Raw genomic sequence first — 20,405 nt, forward strand, 5'->3', positions numbered from 1 at the left:
ACTTCACACTGGCCCTTTGTCACTCTAAATTACTTGGAGACTGGGCAGGGAGGACAGAAATTCCAGAACCAGATGCAGGGCGAGGTCCAGATGCTTATCCCACTTCAAAGCTGGCACCAGGTATAAAAGTAGGAACCTAGGACCCACCCTTTACTACACTCCTGACCGTGTAGAAATTACAGAAAAATAATTACCCTGCTTCCAGAGGACTGTCCTGCTGCTTGAGGCCTGCTCTGCTCTCTGAGAAGGAAGACTAGACCTGCTCCCTTCATCCTAGGCTTACCTGGCTGACTCCACACGTCAGCCAGCTGACCTCCAGATTTGAGCTACAGGAACACAACAATCTTCAGAGGCTTACCTGCAACTGTCCTGCTGGTGCAACTGGACCTGTCTGAGCCCTGCTGGGCTGTGTTAGATTGGAGTAAATCCCTGATCTCCAAGAAGTGCTTCCCTGGTCCTGGACCTTTGACTGGTATAAGAGTACACTCCTCTGAAGAAAAGGGAGAAATTCTGATGTTTTGGGCTCTGCGCGACTGGGAACTGGGCGTTCATGCCAAGATCTTGCCACCTGTGACGACTGCCAACAGGAAGCTCCAGTGAACTTGACTCTTCACGATACAGTGAACGACAGTGACAGCTGGCAATGCGAGATCTGCCTTTCAGGCCACAGCCTCAACAGTCCACGGTGACCACGGATGAGAAGCTCCAGCAATGACCCTGTGTGATGCTCGATAGGACCTTCGCATTACAGTGAGTATTGTCCACGACGCCCAGCCTGCTCTTCACGCTACAGCCAAGACCCTCCGTGACACTCTCCCCGTGGCTTCCTCCATCGTGAAATAGACTCTTCACGTCAGACTTTGAGAACATAACTTTTTCAGTGGTACTAATCTGCTCTCCGTATCTGGCACACTCTCCGTCGCGGTCGGCCTGAACTTGTGACTTTCTCCCGGTCTAGCACAACCAGAGGCCTGTGAGTAGCGCTTTGTGCTTTTAGGTGCTATACTTACTTAAAACGTTGAAATTGCATATCTTCAGTTTTACTGATTGGATTTTTGTCATTTTTGTCTAAACTTGTTTAATACATTTTACCTTATTTTTCTAAATTGGTGTGGGATTTTTCTTGTTTTATGTTTCGACTTTATTACTGTTTGTGTGCTGCATAAATAATTTACACACAGCCTCTAAGTTAAGTCTAATTACTTTCGTGCCAAGCGACTAGATGGTTAAGCACAGGTTAATTTAGTGACCTTTGAGGTTCACCCTAACAGGGATTTGTGGTTGTTGCCTGAAACGGGTCTTCACCCCCCCTCCCCCAAATCAAAAAACAAATTTCCTACAATGGGTAATCTTTTTTATTGCTAACATGCGGCAGTCACGTTTAGACTGCTGCAAGTTTTCTTTTTTTCATTTTTGTGTCACATGCTTGCAATAAAAAATGTGAAAAACAAATATAATCAGCGCACCTGCTTTCCGAGGCCATACCTACTGGCTTTGCCCTAGGGTTTTCAGTATAAAGTGTAATAATACAAAATAAGTTGAATTAAGTCAAACTGCCAATGGGGTCCGATGCTACTAACAAATCTTCATTGTATTTTACAGTTAATTCGTATGAAATCATTCAGATCTCACACATTCACGAAAATAAGCACAAGGTACACCTCCACTGCAGAGGCTCAAAGCAAAACTTGCCGAGCAGGTTTATGAGCGCTCTTCAAGGAATGCTGGGGGAGGGAGGAGATGACATTTCGTGTCAGGTAACCGCTTTGGACTGGTTTGGGGGCACTGGAGAAACTGAAATTCCTCACAAATCTTGCTCGAAGAGTCATTCTGTCAGGCAAATTCCATACGGCTGCCAATTTGGTCTTGGTGATATCAACTGACTTACTGGAATATCAACTGTGTGTTTTTAAGAAAATAGTGCGAAGGCCTACCTATTCTAGCTGCACATTGTAAAGCAATGAGGTCCACGCAAAATGGTGCTCGTTTCAAAATGCGGATGAGTACACGAGCAACCTAAATATTATAACCGTCTGGTAATGACTGACTAAGTCAGTAGGTGGGGTTTTTGTAGTGTGCACGCGCAGGGATGTGCAAACATGAACGATGGAAGAATGTTCGGGGCTTCAGGCAAAACATTGAAGCACATGAAACAACAGCCATGAAGCCTCTCATGATGTACCCCGCCTGGATTGGAACACATATTGTTATATCATGTACAATACTGCTAAGACAGCTAGGTACAACGTTGGTTGAATTAGTACCATTTTTATTAATCAGAGCAGTGTGAGAAGGTCACTGTCCCCGGCCACGAAAAAAATTCAAATTTTATTGTACCTGAAGTATGAAAATATGAGTTTACCCTTGTGGTGCAATGGAATGTCACAACATTATCGAGTCTGAATCCTAAAATCTCTATGGTATATGTTAGGGTACTTGATACGTGCACCTGGGCCCGGGTATGGGTTAATGGAGTACTGTCAGATGTGAGGAGGGGCGCCAGGCAGGGGTGCTCACTGTCACCGCTCTTATTCGCGCTCGCCATCGAGATGCTGGTGGTGTGAATCTGTTGCGATGCTCAGGTTTGGGACTTTGACGTCATTTTATTAATTTCTACAACAGTTGACTCAGGGCCCAGAATTCTTTAAATCCTGGGTACTTTCGGGGAGACATCAGGGCTTCGGTCAACTGGGGAAATCCCTACTAGTTCAGTTGAGGGGAGACTGTCAGGATGAGGCCTGGCAATCCCGGATTCCGGTGCGTTTTGGGTAAGCTATCAATACCTGGGATTGCAGATATACTGAGAGCCGGCCTGGAATGGAGCTTGAACCTATCTCCTGTGACGCGCAGGGCCAAGGAGGACCTTTCACCTTGGAATAACCTTCCCCTCAATACTATGGGTAGGTTTGCATTGTACAATATGAAAATCCTTCAAAAATTGCCCTATGTTTTACAAAACTATTCTTTACACATACCACAAGCATGGATTGACTCCATTCTGTCTCTGGGATGTAAATTTATCTGGCCTGGTGGCACTCCCAAAGTAGCCTTTGGAAAATGCATCCGGGCGATGTACGAATGGGGCCTAGCCATGGCGGTTATCACCTATACTATTGGGCGACACAAATACTCCCAATCAATGTCTGGCTACATGCAGGAATGACCCTGCCCATAGAAGCGAATTGGATACACTGGGACTGGACAATGTACCCTACATCCTTTACAGTGCCCCCATTCCCTCCAACATCCCTGAGGTAACCAAAGTGGTGTTTAGAGAATGGAAAGCTACTCGCCGGTGGTTGGGATGGAACCGCAAACAGACAAAGGAAACCCCGCTGTGGGAGGGGAGGTGGCTGGATTAGGTGTCCACCCTAGACAGATTTACGGATGGGACACTGTTGGAATATCAAGACTGGGGAGCGTTTTGGGCAGAAGCCACACAAAATCATTCCAAGATCTATAGCCACTTGGAAAACAATATTCTTATGGCTGATATAGGCAAGGGAGGGGTATCCCAGATGTATAAATCCCTAGTGATGCACTTGCCTATATCACTGACCCCTCTGAAAGAGAAGTGGGAGTGTTGGGTATGGGTCCTAGGTGTGGCAGACTGGAGAGATGTCTATATGGCCCAACGCACTTTAACAATATCTGCCAGACTCCGCTTTATACAATTCAAAACTTTTTTCTTGGAACATCAATGGCTTGGGAGATAAGACATTGGACCCAGAACTGCAATCTTACTTACAAAAATTCGATATCATCTCACTCCAAGAAACTTGGTGCGAGTCACCTACAAAGAGTGCAAACCTCGGCCATAGCAAGGGAGGCCTTGCTACATACAGCTCTATAAAGAGCATCTATGCAGTGGAGTCATTGGCACACAATTTAGCTCCTCCAAATGCAATGCAAGCACTACGAATTACCATACAGGAGCCGGAAAAAAATTCACATATAATACTTATAAATCTCTGCTTACATCCGCGTGATAAAACTAAAGGCAGTCAGCAGCTGGATGAAGAGCTGGTGAAAATATTAACGGAGGAGAAAACAAACAGCTTGATTATCACTGGGGATTTCAATTTAAACATGTTCAGTAACACAGCCGAAGACAACCATACAGAGGACGACTCATTTGTATGGAAAGCAATATCGCAAGACAACAACACAGGCGGAAGACATACGAAACCGGCTCAGAAGCTTCTTGTGACATAAGAGCAGCTGTGCTTTCGTGCATTAAATGGAAGATTTCCAGGAGATCGCCCAAAGGCAGCAACATTTCAAAATGCAGTAGCAAGCACAATTGATTACACTTTTTCCTCTCGCTGCATGTTCCCAAAAGTAAAGGTCTACTGCATTGGTTATAGTGATCACCTGCTTCAGAAAATCATGATAGAAGGACCACCAATACCTCAATCATGGGAACATCCATTACGACGCAGTGTTTACACCGCACTACCATTACAACGCTGGTTTTACAATGCAAGTCGTTACCACGACTTGTGCTGGAGGGTGCTCTAGGCTAAGTAATCGTAGATTTACTATTCCAACACCTTCCCTACTGTACGTAGGCTGGAGTTGGAATAGTAAATCTTACTATTCCTAAGTCCAGCACCCTTTAGCGCAAGTCGTGGTAACGACTTGCGTTGTAAAACCAGCGTTGTAATGGTAGTGCGGTGTAAACACTGCATTGTATTCACATACAACCCCTCAATCACTGCCAGTAAATGCATACTGCCTAGAATACTCACCTAACGAGAAAAGAGTAAAAAGCAGACGATCCAAAAAGCCTCCTCTCTCTCGCAAAGCAACTATTTGGAGAAGTACAAACAGCAGAGCCTGATAGAATTGGAAGCTGGGAGATGTTTACAAAAATACTACGAAACAGCTATGGAGCCAAAAAGGGAATCCCCCAAAACAAGAGAATGGCTTACCTGCAAAATGAACAGCCATACCACAACATCAGAAATATTGCTCAATTAAAAAAGCTAAAAGCACTGATAAATTGCGTGCTTCGGAGAGTGAAGATAGACCCCACGGTGCAACAAGAATTGAGGCAGTTAAAAGCCACCCGTAGGAAATTAACCTGGCACCTCAGAAAAGAAGCTGATGAGGCTCTTTAGGCTAAACTCCTACATGACATCAAAAATAACAACAGCTCATAATTTTGCAAAAGATCAATACTCTGGCCAATCTGTTGAGCCAGGGAATCAACTCAAATGTCACAGAAGAGGTTTTGACAATCTTTTTCGAATCAGACTTTAATAAAGACCAAGAAACCCGAACCTGCATAAATAACCTTTCGCCCGAATTGGAAGTTCGATCATCTCAAATCGACCCGAATTCAACACTGGATTAGGATATTATAATTACGAACAAACAAATCTGAAAAAGAATTTCCAAGGGCAGAAGTGAGGGAGCTCCAGGTCCAAATGGGATCCCTCCTCACTGTTCAAACAAGATCCGGAATGCTGGGCCTCAGAACTCAAACCAATCTTCGAATCAATCCTGCAAACATCAACGATACCTTCATCATGGAGGGGCTCGATCATTTTACCTATTTACAAAAAAGGCAATAGGAATGACCCAAAAAGCTACCGGTTGGTAGCCCTATTGGATAATGAGGCCAAATACTCTGCAGGATTATTACTTCAAGAGTTAACGTCCTGGGCCACAGAAATCGCAGCAATTACTCATAACCAAACCGGCTTCTGCAAGAATATGGGGACCACTACTAACATCTCAGCCCTCTCACAATGATAGACGCCACTCTTGCAACAAAACATCCCCTGTACCTGTGCTTTATCGACTATAGCTCAGCGTTTGACCAGATAAATAGAAACCTACTGTGGCAAAAACTAAAAAGGCTGAACATTTCACAGCTGCTCTTAAAACAACTAACTATTTTGCACAGTGATACCTGGGTGCAAGTAAAACTGGATGCAGGAGATCATCTAACAAAGAAGATTCCACCAACTTCTGGACTAAGAAAAGGCTGCATTCTTACACCAACACTTTTTAATCTTTTTATGGCAGAGTTATCAACCTTCCTGAATGAAAGCAACTCACATGGTCCTAAGCTAGGGGGCCTCCAACTATCCAATTTACTCTATGCAGATGACCTGGTGCTCATCAGTTGGACTCCCATAGGCCTACAGCACTTGCTCGACATTACATCTTGATACTCGGAAGACAACAAACTCAGCATCAACCAAGAAAAAACAAAAGTCACGAGTGTAAACATCTGCAAAATAAAAACTAACCAGAACAGGTACCTGGCAACTCGCAAGCTGGAAGCTGTACAAGATTATAAATACCTGGGAGTTATCATCAATAACTAAGGGAACTACACAGCACTACTTGATGCCATAAAAAAAGGGGAATAATGACAGCAGTGGCATTAAGAAACCTAAAAAACAAGATCTCAAGCCTTTGTTTCCTCCCCTAACCAGGGTGATACAGGTGAAAGTAATACCATCTATCACCTACAGAAGCAAAGCCATTAGAGGGAGAGACGCTGAAAAACTGTATGGCACCATAGTAAGAGCATTGCGAATGACCTACTGGTTACCAGGACAAACATCCCCGCACAAATGAGGTTAGAATTCAGATTACAAAGAGAAGAGCTAGCCCACAAAGGAGCATTTACCAAAAGCTAGTACAAAATCAGAAGAGGAGAGCCAGAATCGCTAAATGCCTACCTGTGGAAAGAACTGCAAGCCAAAGAGGCATGCCCTGCCAGATGCTATTTGGACACCGCACTCGATCAACTGGGGTTCCAGCACCTTTGGGAGCTATCAGGGACTTACAAAAGTAAAAAAAAAATAGTAAACAACATTGTTAAAAAGGAATCCCTCATACAAGACAAAGCCACCCTGCCAGAATGCGCACATGGCTGGTTTACCATACAGTCCTACAGCAAAGCTTTACTCCAAGAATACCTTCACACTAGCTTCTCTAAAACCACCAAAGGGAAGTTCCTGAGTTTATGCCTAGGATTATTGACATCTGCACACCATATGCTGCTGTGGCTACGCCCCCGAAGCCAGCAATCTGTCGACTTTGCGGGGAAGGAGAGGAGGAAATAGTGCTCCTCATCACTATATAAAAGGAATTAACACTGGAGCGCCAAACCCTCCTCAGACCACTCTTCAATAAGAAACATATACAGACCTGTAGGCAAGCGATACTAGCAAGCTTCTCCGACAAGGACGTCCAACTAAGCTGCTGCCTGGTAAAATTCCTAATCGCAGCAGAATCTAGTATAAAAAAGCAAACTGATTGCCTGGGAGGTGGCATTGTAGCTGCAGCAGGGCTGAACTTGGTACCCTGACCCATTTCATGCAAGACTTGGACGGCATTTCCACTGCACTTAGAACCCTTAAACTTTGACGAAGACAACCAACACACTGAACCCAAATCAACCACCCAACACCCTGAAGTCAGTGATCGACAACTGGACAGCCCTCGCCACGAAGATACACTGAAGACGATGAAGTCAATCCACTCTGGGCCCCCCACGGACCCCTGCCTCCACCACATTTTCAACAGAGCCGCTGACACCATCACACGCATGCTCTGCCACACCATCAACCTCTCCCTGGCAACCGCCATGTTCCCCGACAACTGGAAACATGCCGAGGTCACACCCCTCCTGAAGAAACCTTCGGCGGACCCCACCGACCTCAGAAACTAAAGAGCAAAACATCCTTGACTCTTCCCAATCCGTTTCAGAAAAAAACACCGTAAGGAAACCGCCCTCCTTGCTGCAACAGACGACATACACACCCTACTGGACAAAGGAGAAACAGCAGCACTCATCCTCCTCGACCTCTCAGCGGCGTTGGACACAGTCTCTCACCGCACCCTAATACGCAGACTCCACGACGCAGGGTTCCAAGACAAGGCCCTCAATTGGATCTGCTCCTTCCTCCCCGGTAGAACGCAGCGGGTCATACTCCCCCCTTTCTTCTCCGTCCCTACACCTACCACCTGCGGAGTCCCCCAGGGGTGCTCCCACAGCCCTACACTCTTCAATGTCTACATGGCTTCGCTCGCCCCCACCATCAGAACCTACGGACTCAATATTGTGTCATACGCAGATGACACCCAACTCATCCTCTCCCTATCCAACTAACCCAATACCATCAGACACAATTTTAGAGAAGGCATGTAAGCAGTCACCAAATGGATAAAAAACAGCTGGCTACAACTAAACATCAACAAAACCGAAGTACTCATCATGAGCTCAAACCCCGATGCATGGAACACCTGGTGGCCCCTGTCCTCTGAAGCGCGCCCACCCCCACGGACCACGCACGCAACCTGGGAATCATCCTGGACTCTGATGTCAAAATGGACCACCAGATCAACTCCGTCTCGTTCTCCTGCTTCCACACCCTCCGCCTCCTACAGAAGACCTTCAAATGGATCCCCCTCGAACACAGAAATACCGTCACTCACACCCTGGTCTACAGCAACGCACTCTACGCCAGAATAAACAAAAACCTCACTCGCAAGCTACAGAACATCCAGAATGCCACCGCAAGACTGGTCCTCGACCTGCCTAGACACTGCCACATCTCCCAGCACCTGTGCACACTCCACTGGCTCCCCATCGAAGCTAGAGTCACCTTCAAGATGCTCACCCACAAGGCCCTCCATGACACCGGACCAGCATACCTGAACAGCCGACTCAAAATCCACGCACCTAAGAGGACCCTACGATCTGCCCAGCTCTCCTATGCTGAGGTCCCCCGCCCCAGAAAGACCAGATCAGGAGGCTGCTCCTTCTCCTTCCTCGTGGACCGAGCTTAGAACGCCCTGCCGCTCCACCTCAGACAGACAACATTGTTCCCCATCTTCGCAAGAAACCTCAAAACCTTGCACTTCGACTGACCCCCCTCCTTGATGGACTGGAACCTGCTAACCCCATCCCCAGCGCCTTGAGACCCTCACGGGTGAGTAGTCGCACTTAACAAATACCTGATTTATTGAACCCGTGTGCAGGCAAGTCCTGGTACATCATGCACTTCAAATGAAACAACCAACTCTGAATGGTTGAGGGGGCAGCCCACCTACAGTCCTCCAAAAAGCAACCGGGCCAGGAGCTTTATGCTGTGGAACGCTATCACTGAATTTTCAAATCAGTTGTTTGGACCCTATCGATTCACAGAAGCCACCTCTATTTTGCACAATCAGTCTTCTCCATCCTTTTAATGGTTTTAAATGAATGTATTTGTATTACCCTAATGCATAGGTTTTAATCAAGTATGAACTGAAATACAGAAGATAGCTTAATGTACTCTCAGAGCAAACATCGGACAAAACAGCGGGTCAACCTTGGCCACCTTGTACTCAGTCATGAAGTCGTTCTTGCACTCTGCACGTTCCCCTGCACACTTTTGCACTTGCGTCTTGCTGCTTTACTCATCCTGCTGCTAAGTATCCAACTAAGGAGGTTAATTTGTCCTGCTTTGCTACTAATCTTTTGTCTATAAAAAATATCTGTCTGCTTTTTTGTCCACCAAGGTTTTAGGGGGCCTATTTTAATGTCTTTTTTCAATGGTAGCCCACACTTTGTTTTAAATTGTCATGTTGAAAATACGATATGAGATGTATGTTTGTAAAGGTTTTAATTAACTGTTCAATAAATAATACTTACTTAATTACTTATACAATTCAAGCATTTACACCAAGCCTATATGACTCCCCTCTGACTGCGGAGAGCGGGCCTCACTGACTCCTCAGCATGCCACAAGTGTAAAGACCCTATAGGGGATTTATTCCATGTTGTATGGCAATGCCCAGCGATACAAGTTTATTGGACTGCCATCCTTGCTATCCTATGCCGTGGTGAGCATGATTGTTGACACCGACCCAAGGATTGCTCTGCCTGGTATCCTAGATGACATGGGGGACCTAGGGGGATAGGACAATGGTGGGTCTGGACACTTTAACCCCTTCCCGGCTGCGCACATTCCCCTGCTGTGCTGGGGGGCGTGGGCGCGCACAGCGCCCCCATGCTCATGACGAGCTCAGCTCTTCATGCAGTACAGTGCTCCTGTGCTCATGACGAGCTCAGCTCGTCATGGCCACACCCGTTTCTTTAGAACGCTCAGCACAGCAGGGGAATTAGCCCAGCATGCAAGCTGTTGTGTCGTTGGTAGAAAGACACCAGGAGTCAGGATGTATTCTTAAGACTTCTTTATTAAGTCATCAGATAAGGTAACAACATCGCTGTACTCCAGCCAGCCTAGTGTGGTACCAGCCCCACCAGGAGCAGCCTCCCTAGCTTCTCAGCCCATCTTCAACTGCCACATTCACCCCACTCAGTCACCCAGGCATTCTACGCATCACAGTCACACCAACATTCTAAAAGCAAGACACACTCTGGCTGAGCAGCTAGTGGCAGCAAGACTGGAATACATGGTAAATAATTATGTAAGATATAACACAAGCATTCTAAAGGCCATGACGAACTCAGCTCGTCATGAGCACTGGAGCACTGTAGCTCATGACGAGCTGAGCTCGTCATGAGCATGCAAGGGGTTAATAAGCTAAAAGGGACATAGCCCGCAATTGGACCTCTCCAACGGCCCCTTCAGTCGAGGCCTGGACCTGGGCTATGGACTGGTGGAGCAAACTGGAAGAAACGATTTAGAAAGACATGGGAATGCCCCAGCAAGTATGATAATATTTGGAAAAAATTGTGGGTCTGCCATGGCCTGATAACTTAGATGAAACCCAGGGAGCTTCTCGTAACAATGGGAGGGACACTGTGCCAGACCTGTTCCTGGAACCAGGATGACAGTGAAACAATGTGTCTTAGTATGCAAAATGGCCATAAAATGTTACTATAAGATCTCTTTGGGGAATATCATGTTTCCACACCAAGTCCCGCATATTTATCCTTGGAGTTTCATTCAGATATTTATGCGGCTTTCAGCAACCAGAGCCCCCAGGTGAAATGTGGTAACATGTATTCCCCATGGTGTGAATAACTTCTATTACCCACACCATCGGGCTTAGCAGGCCACTAAACACGAAGTACTTAGTGTTTTACCCCCTCCTCCATCTCTCCCTCTCTCTCTCTCGCAGAAAATAAAATTGAGGCAACGGATAGGGTGGACTATGAATGCACCTCAATACTTGTTTTTTTCTAGTGGAATAGAATGCCTCAGTCTACTTTCCTTGTGTCCTACGATGAGTAAGTCTACTGACTATCTGTGGTCAAAGAGTAAATAAAATGTCGAAGTGTGAACCACAAAATGTCACTTGGGAGGTTGTGAGATTACATTACAGTTACCCTCTGTTGCCTGCCGCCATTCACTTCTTTATTCTATGTTAGATTTGGGGGTCTCTAGTTTTAAGTAAGTAAGTAAGTCTTTATTGCTCAGTTAATTAAAACCACTGTAAATGTTAGCATATAAAACAAACAACAACAAAAAACATTAGTTAAATACAATTTAAAATGTGAATAACTTCATATTAAAAATAAATAAATAGTCATTAATACAGGCATTTCTGCTTGTTTCAGGCTCAGCATAGAATTAAAATATCAAAAGATTGAAGCCTTTGCAATGACCATTTAAGTCTTAGATTAGCGTCATCATGTTTCTGCCCTCTGTCGGTCTTGTTTCTTTTCTGCTTCCGCCAGGAATTTGACAACATGACTTGCTAGTTGAATGTCCGTTCCATTCATGAATGTTCGTTCGTTTTTTTTTTGTATGCTAACATTTGCAATGGTTTTAATTAACTGAGCAATAAAGACTTACTTACTCCAGTTGGCACAGGTAGGTACTTGTGACAAATAGGGACCCTTGCCTCTAGTCAGGGTAAGGGGGTACACTCCTAAAATAACTCCTGCTCACCCTATTGGTAGCTTGGCACGAGCAGACAGGCTTATCTCAGAGGCAGTGTGTGAAGCATTTGTGACCACATACAGTAACCCAGTGACAACACTACAGATGGACACCACACAGGTTTTATATCAAAAATAAGTATTCTTTATATAGACTTAACACTAGACCACAAACAACAAAAATCCACAGTACTATACTTAAAAATGGTAGTTTTAGCTTAGTTCAGTTCAGTTCTTAAGATGCGACACTTTGCGTCAATGTACCTTACGATGCGTTGATCTTCCACAACAGGCAATGTTGCAGCGATGGAAATGCGGCAAAGTTCCAGTGCAAAGAAATAAAGATGTGAAGATCTTCCAGATGAACTTTCAGCCACAATAATATCACCATTCACTTAAGAGATTTCACAAATTGCAACACCTGTAATGTGATCTATGCTATTGTGTGTCCATGTCCTTTACTTTATGTGGGGCAAACGACCCAGAAAATCAAGACCAGAATTAGCCAACATCGGAGCCGCATACGTTGTGGAACCCTGAACGCTCCGTTGGTTGAACATTTTACAAATCTGAACCACTCAGCAGACGACTTGAAATGGACCATCCTCAAAACGGTCAAGTTACCAAAAAGAGGTGGCAACCTACAACAACTGCTCAACAGGGAAGAACTAAAATCTATCATCCAATTCAATACGATCCAATCGGGTTTGAATCGGAGTGAGGATTGGACAACATTGCTCTGAGAACGTCTGGGCTAAACAATTCTGGGCACCCTAAGAGAGTGTGAAAGTGAAATCGGGATGCACAAGGAGACCTGATTGATCCCACTCAAGACTTTACAAACTGCATGTGATGTCGAACATTTTTGAATGCATAAAGGCATCTGAAGTTGATGATTGAGAACTTATTTCAAATTTTTAATTTTTTCACTTATGCACAATTGTCACTTTGATTGCACATATGTCACTATCATCTGATTTGTCGCAAATAGGTTCTTAATAAGTCTCTGTAGACATTAATCCATGAGTACCCACACAATGGCCTTGCTCTTAACCTACAGGCCATTTGTAGCCCTCCATTTACCCTCCACTCTAAGATGGCCGACACTCTAACGCAGATGCCGACCCATATTGACGCCTTCCGCTCACATCACGTGATCGGTTCCTGTCTTACAAACCACTCACTGGGACATGCCTCCATTCTGGAACCGGCATTGTCCGAAGCACCCCTGGGAGAGGCGGATGGCGTATTATGTCCAAGTAAGTTAGACGCCCTTGCCCAGCGGCAAGCTCTGTTTCCAATTACCAAGGCTAGCGCGACGTTTTCGCCGCACGCTCTGACGCGGTAATCACTCCTTTTTTCAGCGCCCTTTTCCCACATTGTTGAAACCCGGGGCACAGCAAGTCTGAAACTCCAAATTCGTAAGTACCCTGCGCATGCCCGAGACTAGATCACGGTAATTGGCCACCACGGTATGTCTGGAGTAAAACCGATTCTCCGCCTTATTTCCTCAGAAAGGAGTCGGAAACACTGACAATTAACATGATACCATTGATGTCTGTATTCTTATGAGTTCCCGCTAGCACGCGAAATAGAAGGTAACCACTTCCTACAATCTTGGGTACTTCTCACTGGTTTTGCGTAAACTTTCTGGTCTTAAATCCCTAATTGATTCCTTGATTCTAGTGCAGCTACCTTCAGACTGTCGTTGAAGTTTTAAAATACGATTATATTGAGACAACCACTGATCCCCAGAGAATCGTATGCACAAGCTCAACCATATGGTATGTTATATATTGTTTTCTGTCCTATGTGTTTGCTAAGCCATTTTCCACTAGACCTTGGAAGGCTTCCCTTCACGTATCTGACCAACTTCATACGAAGGCACCTGCCATTGCCCATTAGACTTAGACCAGGCTCACTATCACCACGTAGCCCCAGAGTTATGAACCTCACGCATGCCACTGCGATTCCGGAAGTTATTTATGACAATGTGCTTTGCTTAAACTTTTAAGTTTAAAACGATACACTTTGCACCGGGTCACGCACTGCGATTTCGAATGTAACTACAATATGGGCAGTTAAAATCTTTATAATATTCTTTGTTTCCTTTTGTTCCTTTTCTCTAATACAGGCCTTACTCATTTCAGGCATGTTTTGTTACTTAAATAAGTCCTGATGATGATCCCGTGCATCTATTAGAGCCTTTAGGGATCGAAACGTCGACACCCAAGAGTGGGTTGACACTTGTAATATCCTAAAAATTTGTGTAAACTCCACTCCAGGCGACACTGCTAGCAATCCTTGCATCTTTTCGCAGTGCCCTGTCTTTGCTCTCCTTTCTTGCCTGAAAACCACCCTCTCTCTCACCCTATATCTTTTTTCTCCTTTCTTGTCAGTACGGCACAGGCTTGTGTCTTGTAAAATTGTATTGTATATTTGACAGTGTCTTTTGGTAATAAACTCCTGCCCCGGCTGGGTCAGGACAACCTGAATTGTATAGCTTCCATTGAGTTCCTATACTATATATTGTATTTATTTTTGAATAAGCTAAGGTCCGTTGTCTCACTATAACGATCTTCCAGATGAGGCACGCTTCTCCGATGATGCAAGAAGTCTTGGTTCGATGTGTCAGCTGCAGCGGCGACACCCTTGTTCCGCAATGCGACGGCAACAGCTTCAGCTGCGACACTCTTCTCCAACATTGCGAGAAGCTTCCGCACGATGCGACAACTACAGCAGCAACATCCAATATGCGATGGCAGCAGCTCCGACGGCGGTGCGCTTCTCCGGGGGGATGCGAGGCGCTTTCCTCACAGCAGTGCAATACGACAGCTACAGCGCCGACATTCAAGATGCGACGGCGACAGGCTACTTCCTCGTTGCGAGACACTTCTCTCGATGCAGTGGAATACGACAGCTACAGCGGCGACACCCTCCTTCGGAGTTGCGCTGGCATTCACAATGTGACGGTAGCAGCAGCGACGGTGACACGCTTTGCCCTTGTTGAGTCGCGCTTCCAGCTCCTTGCGACACGCAGTCCCTCAGAAGGCCCAAAACAGCAGCAGGCACTTCCAAAGAATTCTGGGGAGATGGAGGGTGAAGTCTGTTGTCCCTGAGACTTCAGCAGGCAAGGCAAGCTCTTTTCCAAGCCCTTGGAGATTCTTCACAAGTTGAAAGTAAAGCATACAACGTTCTTTCTCCTCTCTTTTGCAGTCAGGCAACCACTGCAGGCCAATCCCCTAAGCAGGACTTCAGCTTAGGAATAGTCTCTCCTCAGTTTCTTCAGGTTCCTCTCCTCAGCAGAGGTTTCTTCGGGTAGTCCAAAAGTGATCTGATTTCTTGGGATCAGGGTCCCAATATTTATACCCCAAGAATCCTTATTCCTCTGACGGCAGAGGGGCTTTTGCCCAGTCCAAACCAGTTCTGAAGCACTCTGTTTACATGACTCCTTCTTTCCTTTCACAGTGCAGGGCAGAGACATCCGCCGCACCACAGGAGGTGGAGCCAGCATTGTGGAAGGCAGGCACACCCCTATTCAGGGCCCAGGTGCAACTCCTCCCACCCACCTAGATGTAGATATCTCTTTTCACCACTGGGCTGATTCATTCTGTCTCATGGAATCCCCTAGCCCTGTCACTTCAAACTCCAGACAAGGAATACACAACCTAGCAGAGGCAGGCTTTGGATAGTTGACAAGAAAATACCTCCTTTCTAAAAGTAGTATTTTCAAACACAGAATGTTAAAACCAACTTCGCTAAAGATGTATTTTATCATTCTGAGTTCAGGCATACTAACTCTAATTTCTACAGTGTTCCCTAAGTCAGTTAGGATTATAGAATGCAATAATCTAACTGCCCATTCTGGCCTATGGAGAACAGGTAGCCTTGCAATAGTGAAAAACGAAAACGGCTGTAATTCACTATTAGGACATGCCACACACATCAGGGCGTGTCCTACCTTATACTTACAATGCACCCTGCCAGTGGGCCTACCATAGGGGTGTCTGATATGAAGAAAAGACAAGGTTTAGGGACTGGCAAGTGAGTGTACTTGCCCAGTCAACATGACAGTACCAGACTGCACACAGGCTCTGCAATGGCAAGCCTTAGACACACTTTTACAGGCTGCTTTTGCGGGTGGCACAACCAGTGCTGCAAGCCCACTAGCAGCATTTGGTTTTACATGACTTGGGCACACTCAGTGCACTGTACTCGGGTACGACAAGTAAACCAAATCAGTCAATTATGAAATTACAAATTCATACATTAATTTACAGTAGGGAACACTTGCACTGTGGCCCTGGGCAGCAGTGGCACAGTGCCCAAAGCATCTAACACCAGCAATAACACATGAGGCAACAGCAAAAATGGAAGGGAGACCCACGCCAATGGTGCCAGGTCTAACAATTCTCAAGAGAATCTTTCTTCCACCGAAGGACCACCTAGTGCTAGGTATCAAACATGAGTATGCACTCAGGATTACTAAAAGATGGATTCCAAATCTCAGCACCCACTAAGAATTACTAAGAAATCAGTGATAAATCTGGACAAGACCTGAGAAATAAGCCTAGTCTGGAAAAGGAAATGTTGCATGGACCTTCCAACACCCCCCCCCCCCCCCCCTCACACATGCAGCAGAGCAAAATTGAGTTCTGGGTTCAGCCCTGATGGCACTGAAGAGTAGGTCATGGGTCCACCTCCAGTGCCCATGTGGTGACCCAAAGGGATAGAGCGTGGCCGTAATGGCCTCATAGTGAGCTTGGGGGCCATGCTGGAGAGGACATGCCCCCTAGAGTACATCAGATTCTGAATGGTGGGGGTGATGCTGCACTGACCAGCAGTCTGCCCCAGAGACACAGGGGTTCCAGTGCTTGCCAATGATGAATGAAGGGCCCCTGGCCTTCTTGGATGCCTGCACAATGATGAGAGGTGCAGGATGATGCCACAGACTTTTGGGGTGAGACAGAGACAGCATTCACTGGCTAGCTGAGCATCGCTGTCTTATATGGAGACCCCCTGAGGCCCTGTGTCACCTCACTGCGAAGGAGAATCTTGGAGTGAGTTGCTGGCTACTAACAATGCCTAGAATCAGAGGTGAGAGATAACTCACAGCGATTAGCGCTCTGCTGTTCTTCCACCCCTTTACTGAGACTAGAGATACAGTTAGATCCACATCTAGCCTGGTGCCCAGGCTGTGAAAGACACCATGAAGAACAATGCATCAAAGGGGTGGGGGTGGAGGTGCAAGAACAGTCCAACACAGGGTTCCTTGTGGCGTGGATTTAGGGGCTCAATAACTTCCACTTTGGCTACACCCATAGGGAAGAAAGTTAACGTACAGGACATGAAAACACGATCTACTATTATGTCCACTAAAGAGGACACATCATCACTGCAGGAGCCAGATCACAGAGTATCAGGTGGACGATGCTGCATCACTCGTAAAATAGTTAATTGAATTCCTGTTTTACTTCCTAAGGGTGAAACTATAGACAGTAAAAGTAAGCTCACACTGGAGCTGCAGGATGTGAGACACAATTTGGGAGCTCTGGAGGATAGAGTTCCCACTCGGGAGGATAACAAGTCAGCGCACTGCGGAGAAATTGAACAACTCCAACAAGAGGTGCTTTGCCTACAAGAACAAAAAGCCAACCTCCAAATGCTCAAGGAGGATCTGGAGAACCATTCACATTGAAATAACAGTCTACAAAGGGTGCCAGTGGGCGCTGAGGAATCAGACAGCTTGGGTTATGTGAGTGCTATATTCCAGCAGATACTAGGGCTGGACATAGAAGGGAACATTCAACGGGACAGAGTCTATAGAGTGGGCAGCTCAGGAGGAAACAATGCATGACTGACAGATGTCCTAGCTTGTGTCCACAACTTCCAGCTGAAGGAGTAGATATTTAGGAGGGAGAGAGATATGCATCCACTCATTTTCCAGGATAATAAGTTGGCCTTGGTGCAGGATGTCTCTGCAATCACTCGTCAGTGCCCTGGAGACATTCGAACCATCACTGACTTTCTACATTGCAAGAAGGTCTCTTATGACTGGGCGCACCTGTTCTGGATCATATTTCGCCGGGAGGGCCAGCTACACCAGATCAGATCTTTTGCCAAGGCTCATCGGACACTGTGTCCCCTGAAACAGACCCTCAGAATTTGTCCAAGAAATCTGATAAGGTCCAGACCACCACATATATCAGTGGAAGTGGTTATCAAGTGCACCAAAATGATTGTGGTCAGACCCTGGCACAATCATGCAGGAGAGGCAGGCAGTTCTGGACAAATTGTTGAAAGACATGGGTCACTAGGTGGTCAGGCCACATAGATAATTCTTAGTAGAATGGGACTCCCTGGTTTATTCTGAGGATGGATATGCCTCCTATGCACAAAACTTATGGAAAAGTTCAGGATCAATGGAGAGATGTCAAGAGCATTGGAATTGGAGCGAGGTACTAGACAGGGTTGCTCTCTCTTCCTGCTCCTGGCAGCCAGGGTGCGGCATCTATACTAAGAACATGCTGTCTGGTATACAAATAGACATATATTGATATCTCTCTATCATGACGTCATAACCCTCTTTGTGTGCAGGTTAAACAAAATCCTTAACACCATACTGTGTGAATGTATACAATTCGCGTCTCATTCAGGCATACATGTCAATTGGGAAAAATCATGGATATTCCCGCTAACAGCTAACACTCCAGAATTTGTACCCGATTACCCGCCGCACTGATGCATGGAGGAACTCAAATAACTGGGGGATCTTGATACATTGCAACAGAGAGGTTGTGCTGTGAATGAATAATGGAGCGCCCACGAGGCTGTAACTGCCTAGGTCTCACAATGAGTTTCACTCCCGCTCTCTTTAGCTGGTTGCACCGGCTAATCAAGATGGTGGTGCTCATTAAACTGCTTTAGTTATTCATAAATATGCCCTTCCCTCTGTCTACTGCTTTCTTCCGGATGCTAAAAACACAGCTGGTTCGCCTGGACTGTGCCAGAAAGAATCCACAGATAAAATGGGAGAATCTTATAAACGGGGGATTTGATGTCGCAGACTTGAAACTATACTATAAATGTGCACAAGCTCATTTCACTTTACACTGGCACTGACCTACCCACTTCCTTCAACACCTGCCAGTGAAAGCCATTTACATGTCGCCGGTCCCAATATACTCCCTTATCTGCATCCCAGTTGTGGTCAACTCCAGCTGCTACAATGCAGTAGAATGCACAATTAAGGCATGGGACAGAATAAGAGGAATAATTGGGGCACAGGCTCTTTACTCCCCTTGACTCCCGCTAAAAGCCCCTCCACTGATTCCAGCTACACATGAGAGGTTAGCGCAGACTCACTTGCAGTGTAGGGATCTGAGACACGGATGGGGGGGGGGACATATATAAGCAAGGAACCTACCTGACACTGACTGAGTACCTGGGGGATGCCCTGGGCGTCCCCCTGGTGGTCCTCACATACTATCATGTGTGGGGCAGCTGTAGGAACAGAATCCCTGGATTTCCTATGGAGCCACTGACCTACTTTCCACTAGATTGCCTGCTGGAGGCGCGACCCACAATTCACCTGTTCACCATTCTCTATCGTAAAGCTCATAATAAGACCAAAGCTCCGGCTCTGGTGGTAAGGAAGGGTTGGGAAGATGAATTGAGGAGTGAGATCCCAGATCCTGTCTGGAAAAATGTCTTCATCCAGATCCGGCAGTACTCTTCTTGCGGCAGATTTGATATTATACATTACAAATTCCTGCATCGTGGTTAACCTGTATCTAACAGATTAATGTCACTGAACTGATATGTCTCTTATGCACAGGACTGCTATGTGTGCCTATTACTCGACACTTACTCTGACTGTGCTGTACTTTGTTCTGTTTAAATGATGTGCATGCCTCAATTTATTGTTCATGCTTCTTTACGTCTTCCCTTCCTTAAGGTTTGTTCTCCTGCGGTGATTTCTATGCTGCGGTAATGTTGTATGCTTACATCAATAAAATTTTGTAAAAGCAAAAAAAAAGCCTGTTATTGTCCCTGGCATATTGAAGGTGATTGTTCTCTTATAGAGACAAAAAGGGGAAATTACTGGGGCTGGCATACTTGCAGCATTTCTTAGCATAACAGACACCTGTGACAAAATACTGCCTCTGGCACACTGGGTGTAATTCTTGTTATAAAGGACACTGGTGCTGGCATACCAGAGATAATTCATGGCATATATAGTGTACCCATTGAAAAAAACTGACATGTTTCAGGATATTATTTGCATGTGAGCACCAGTGGGAAAATACTGCTACTAACCTAACACAATATAGGTAATTCTTGGCATAAAGGTTGACAACATGGCATATCTGTTTATGTCCTGTTCAAGCGCTGGGATGCCCTAGGGTAACTGTGCGCTATATAAAATTTTAAATAATAATAATAATAATAGGGGGTGGCATTCGGGACAAAATGCTGGTATTGCCATACTGATGAAATTGTTGACATAAGGGTCAGCTATGGTATGTGGATGGCATAAATG

Source organism: Lissotriton vulgaris, chromosome 4_1 (assembly GCF_964263255.1).
Source record: "Lissotriton vulgaris chromosome 4_1, aLisVul1.2, whole genome shotgun sequence".
NCBI lineage: Eukaryota > Metazoa > Chordata > Amphibia > Caudata > Salamandridae > Lissotriton > Lissotriton vulgaris.